We start from the raw sequence: 6,000 nt of genomic DNA on the forward strand, positions 1-6,000 counted from the left end.
ATAAGGTCAATATTCCCGTGCAGGTGAACCACAGTTTATTTTGATGTCTAGTTATTGTACAATAAATTCCAAAACCATATACTTTCATCATCAGACAACGGACATGCCTCAAAATTGACTGTCAAAAGTATGACGAGCAAAAATGAAGGCCTTTTTCCCTATGTGTTGATATCATTGCACGGAAGGTGCGATATACCTAAGCACCACTTGCCGATGTGGCATGCCCTTGGCTTGGATGACCTCTCGTGGTACTAAGAACACTAGACATTTCATGCAACTGATGATGAGACTACGGGCTGTTGAAATGAGCTGTACATTAATTAAACAGGAAAATATTAATCCAGATGTATAGAAATACTGACATTATTACTGGAATAATTAATCAGGAGAAATGCACACGTGGCTATCATACAATGGACTACAGAAACCATGTCATTCGAATTCCATTCAGTTTGTCTATCATCCGACTTCCTGTTTTTTGGATGGAGTTTAATAATTTTCATTTTGTGGGTATGACATGTGCTAATGCGAAAGGCATACGTAACATTCCTTCGGAATTCCTTAAAATTTTTACATTAAGTGACATCTATGCGACTATTCAAGTTCGTTTGTAGAACCTATGAATCTGGAGTCATGCTATTACACTTTCAGAAAAGATATTATCAATACAGTCCCAAAAATTGCAAGAAGAAGTAAGTGTGAAAACTGTTTCACAATCACCTTATGAGTATTTTGAACATTGAAGTTGCTGAAAAGAATGTTACATACAGGAATAGAAAAGAAATGGTTCAAATGGCTCTGAGCACTATGGGACTCAACTGCTGAGGTTATTAGTCCCCTAGAACTTAGAACTAGTTAAACCTAACTAACCTAAGGACATCACAAACATCCATGCCCGAGGCAGGATTCGAACCTGCGACCGTAGCGGGAATAGAAAAGAAAACTGAGGATTTGTTAAATAACATCGGCTTGGCTTTAGGAAATGTAAAGCCCCCAGAGAGGCAGTTTTGGCGTTACGTTTGAAAATGGAAACAATATCTAAGGAAAATCAGGATAAAAATGGTTCAGATGGCTCTGAGCACTATGGGACTTAACCTCTCAGGTCATCAGTCCCCTAGAACTTATAACTACTTAAACCTAACTAACCTAAGGACGTCACACACATCCATGCCCGAGCAGGATTCGAATCTGCGCCTAGAGCCGCTCGGCCACACCGGCCGGCGTTCTAGTTTAAAACTTCGTCCATTGTTTTGCGATATCTGCTGAGTGTTGAACGTGTTACGCTTGTGAATTATTTCTAAAACTAGAGACAAAATGAGTGATTTAAGTGACAGTGACACAAAGAAAAAAATCATCTAGAAGTGGTGGAATTCCTTTAACGATAGCCAAAAGGCTTACTAACTATAATACGAAATGGGAAAATTGTTATTCCTGCTTAAGACAAGTAAAAGAAAGCTCGTACATGGTGTACTGTCTTCTGAGGAATAAAGATTTCTCGTGTGCTTATGGAGGTATTGCTGATCTAAAACAATGTGTACCTACTACATCGCACATGGCTGTTGGTAGCAGTAGAGCATCAAGTTCAAAAAATGGTTCAAATGGCTCTGAGCACTATGGGACTCAACTGCTGAGGTCATTAGTCCCCTATAACTTAGAACTAGTTAAACCTAACTAACCTAAGGACATCACAAACATCCATGCCCGAGGCAGGATTCGAACCTGCGACCGTAGCGGTCTTGCGGTTCCAGACTGCAGCGCCTTTAACCGCACGGCCACTTCGGCCGGCGCATCAAGTTCCTTATTGAAATATTTCTCAAAGCCTGAACCATCTGCCTCGGAGCCGGATAAGATAACGGCTGGAGAAGTCGCATCTGTGTACCACGCAGTAAGACATTTTCTTAGTTACAGTAGTGTAGCCTGCCCGGCTAGCCGCGCGATCTAAAGAGCCGCTTCCCAAGCGGGAAGGCGTGACGGTCCCCGGCACGAATCCGCCCGGCGGATTAGCGTTGAGGACCGGTGTGCCGGCCAGCCTGTGGATGGTTTTTAAGACGGTTTTCCATATTCCTCGGCGAATGCGGGCTGGTTCCCCTTATTCCGCCTCAGTTACACTCTGTCGGAGATTGCTGCACAAACACTTTCTACACGTACGCGAACACCATGATTACTCTACCACGCAACTGGGGTTACACTCGTCTGGCATGAGACTTTCCCGGGGGGTGGGGGTCCACTAGGGGCAGAACCGCACAATAACCCTGGGTTCGGTGTGGGGCTGCGGTGGGGTGGGTGGACTGATGTAGCCTCTTGTGGGTTTGTGAACCACTGAGGGCTACAGCGGAGACGAAGCCTCTCCGTCGTTCCTAGATCCTGGTTCAATACAATACAATACAATATAGCAATATGGATTGTTCGCACAAATCATCACCATACACTTGAAGTGATTCGTAAAACGCTCATTGTTTCAGCGGCGGAATCACAAAGCGGAAGAGACTGTATGCGAAGTATCGGCCTCAAGGAATGTGTTAAAAATGTTTTAAGGACAATGCAAGAGAATAAGTTATACTTTTCTACAGCGACAGACGCAAGCAACATATACAAAAAAGAGAGAGATGTTTCCAATTTGCTTACGACTGTTTGATTACGATACTGCGGTTGTAAACCGTGTACTGGAATTTGTAGAGTGTAACGATGAATGTGCGTATCCAGTTTCGAAGTTATTAACAACAGACGCTCTGGAGAAGAATCGATTGACTTAAAACAAAGTATCGGCATTCGCCACAGACAACAGTGGTTTAAACTTAATCAGAAACCATTCCATTTATACACTTCTTATTACTGAAAACGATAAAATCGTCAAACATGGTTGCCCTGTCCATATTCTCCACAATGCTACAGAACACAGTACTGATAAATTGAAGAAACTGAAGGTGAGTCTAGAAAGTTCAGTAGATCTGCGAAACGAAGAGCTTACTTGCAACTCTAATCTGAAGCGAATGAGATACAAGGGGAAAAAATACTATAACATGTTGCCACGAGATTTTTTTCTCTTGGTCCTGCTGTCGAAAGAATATTTAAACAAATGCCCTGCACTCTCCCATTTCCTGGAATACCGCAATGAAAGTCCTCATCTATTAGAAGGAAGAAGAAGGAAGAAGAAGAGAAAAAAACTTTGGCGTTTCTGCATAACGTAATGTCTTCGGTAGAAACAACAGTGAAGAAGATTGAATCGGATTCTCTGTCATTTGTTGAGATGCTTGTTGAAATGTACGGGATTCGCGAAAAGATTGAGAAATGAATAACAGCAACTTATTTGGAAGTAAGCCAAGAGAAATAATTGGTGAATTAAGCAGTAACGCAAAAGGATCTGTTCTGAACGATTTTCTACAGTTCTACAACAATTTTGTAGGATATTTGTTACCACGATATTATTTTTCAGGAAACAACATCCTTTCCAAGATGCTGTTTCTAAACTTAAAATCACCAGTAAATTACGACAGTTTTCAAAAAGATGTGGAACTTTTAAGGATAGATCAACTGAACATGGACTCTTTATAGGAAGAATTTCAGATGGTTAATAGAAGACTGGACATATCACAGTCTTTTTGACGACAAAAATAAGAGTGCGATTGAGATATGGAAGAAAATCATGAAAGGGTTTTCTAAGAATCAAGTTCCTAATATTTTTCACGTCTTATCGTTCATCTTTAGCATCCCTAGTTGAAACTGCTTCGTAGATAGGGTTTTTTCACGTATGGTATTAAATTGGACTGATGTATGAAATAAATGTACTCAGAATTTGATAAAAAGTGAATTAATGAGCATTTTCAACTATGATTGTAACTGCACTGATTTTTTAAATATGTAAAATCAAACGCAAATCTTTCACATTATTCATTAATATATAATAAAGACGAATAAATAACAAAAAAATAATTATGTTTTTCATTTGTCCCGGGTAAAAAAAATGGAATCCCGTTTCTTTTTCCCAGACTGAACATTTGGCCTTTACAGGGCAAAAAAAATAAATTCTGTCAACACCAGTCCGTGGCACCGCTGCCGAGTCGTCAACACGATGACAACTGCCGCGGGTGCCCTTGACGCTGCAACACAGAGAGGGATCCCACGGCAATGGAATATATGGCGACAACACTGAACACAAGATGCTCAGCATGTCATCCTGGTTACAGCACCACGATGGACTTACTCGGGCGTGTATACTCCTAGGAGAATAGACGTTGACAGACTACATTCGTCAGCATCATAAAATGGCGTAACACCTGCAGTGATGGTATCGGATACTACAGGATAGGCCGGCCGGTGTGCCCGTGCGGTTCTAGGCGCTTCAGTCTGGAACCGCGTGACCGCTACGGTCGCAGGTTCGAATCCTGCCTCGGGCATGGATGTGTGTGATGTCCTTAGCTTAGTTAGGTTTAAGTAGTTGTAAGTTCTAGGGGACTGATGACCACAGATGTTAACTCCCATAGTGCTCAGAGCCATTTGAACCATTTGAACTGATGGATACGCAACACGATCACCTCTGGTCTACGTACCCCAGTGATTCCCTAACTCCCAACATTTTTTAGGCCATTACCACTGAGTGCAATTAGACATTAGCTATTATCTCCCCCTCTTTCCCACCCCCTTTCCCGCTCCAACCACATAATCACTAACTTTAGCACCTACCTGGACTGTAGAATTAAAGACTTTTCTTCGAACACTTATACTTTTAAAAATGTGGTTCAAATGGCTGTGAGCACTATGGGACTTAACATCTGAGGTTATCAGTCCCCTAGAACTTAGAACTACTTAAACCTGACTAACCTAAGGACATCACTCACATCCATGCCCGAGGCGGGATTCGAATCTGCGACCGAAGCAATCTCGCGGTTCCGGACTGAAGCGCCTAGAACCGCTTGGCCACAGCGGCCGGATACTTTTAAAGTGATGAAAGATTAATGATATATTGTTTGTGTGTGCGTGTGTGTTAGAATGAACGACAAAGGAATTTGTGGAACATTGGAAGTGCTACTCACTTTCTCAGACAAGGAAACTAACTGGTCACAGTGAGTGCAGACACGTGCTACAAAACATACTTTCCCTACATCACTCCTCTCCATTCAGTACTTGCTTGTCGTGCACATTGCAACCCTCTTTAAAATCAAGCAAGATGAAATGCATGCACTACACTAACTGTTCGTAAACCACTTCATTGCTTCTGAGCTGGAAGAATTTGGAAAACTTCAGGCTGCTACTGCTTTGAGTCTGACCACTGCCACTAATAGTAAAAGCAATAATAATAATAGTAAGACTGTGTACAGCAGAATAGTAGCCCTTATGTAGTTATGGCTGTGTTGTGGTTTCAATTAATTCACTTATCTATTCTGAAGCGAGTAATGAGCAGTTTCTGAACTACTGCAGGTACTATCTAAAATTTGGAGAAGACATTTTCTTGAGATATTTAGCATGTGTTACTTATATGTCTCACTTTTATCGTCAGCGATGTACAGGACAAAGCATTGGCTGGACTATGTGAGGAATGTGTAACCTCCATCACATTAATACTACTGATTGAGAAAACATAATTATTGATAACTAATATAATCAATAGTTGAGACTTGCAAAATTGTGATAATGGAAATGATCTTTTGAAAATAATTTATTTTCGTGATTGAAACAGAATCGATGCGTTTGGTTTTTACCCCTTAGAAAATTTCATTTTACCCTTCAGGGGGTAATTACCCCCTGTTTGAGAATCACTGACATACCTGGGAATTTGGGCAGGAGATCCTATATTTCTGCCACGTTAAATCCGGTGGCACTGATCTATCTTCGAAGTCACCCTGACGTTATCGCTGAAGAAGCAACGTAAGACCGCACGTTGCTCGTGCAGTGGCGACTTATATTGGTGCCAAAGGTGTTCGACTTTTAACCAGGTCAGCGCGTTCTACGGATGTCTCATACATCTGTTCATGGATTATCAAGAGGCTGTCACGCAACGATTCG

Source organism: Schistocerca americana, chromosome 6 (genome assembly GCF_021461395.2).
Source record: "Schistocerca americana isolate TAMUIC-IGC-003095 chromosome 6, iqSchAmer2.1, whole genome shotgun sequence".
Lineage (NCBI taxonomy): Eukaryota > Metazoa > Arthropoda > Insecta > Orthoptera > Acrididae > Schistocerca > Schistocerca americana.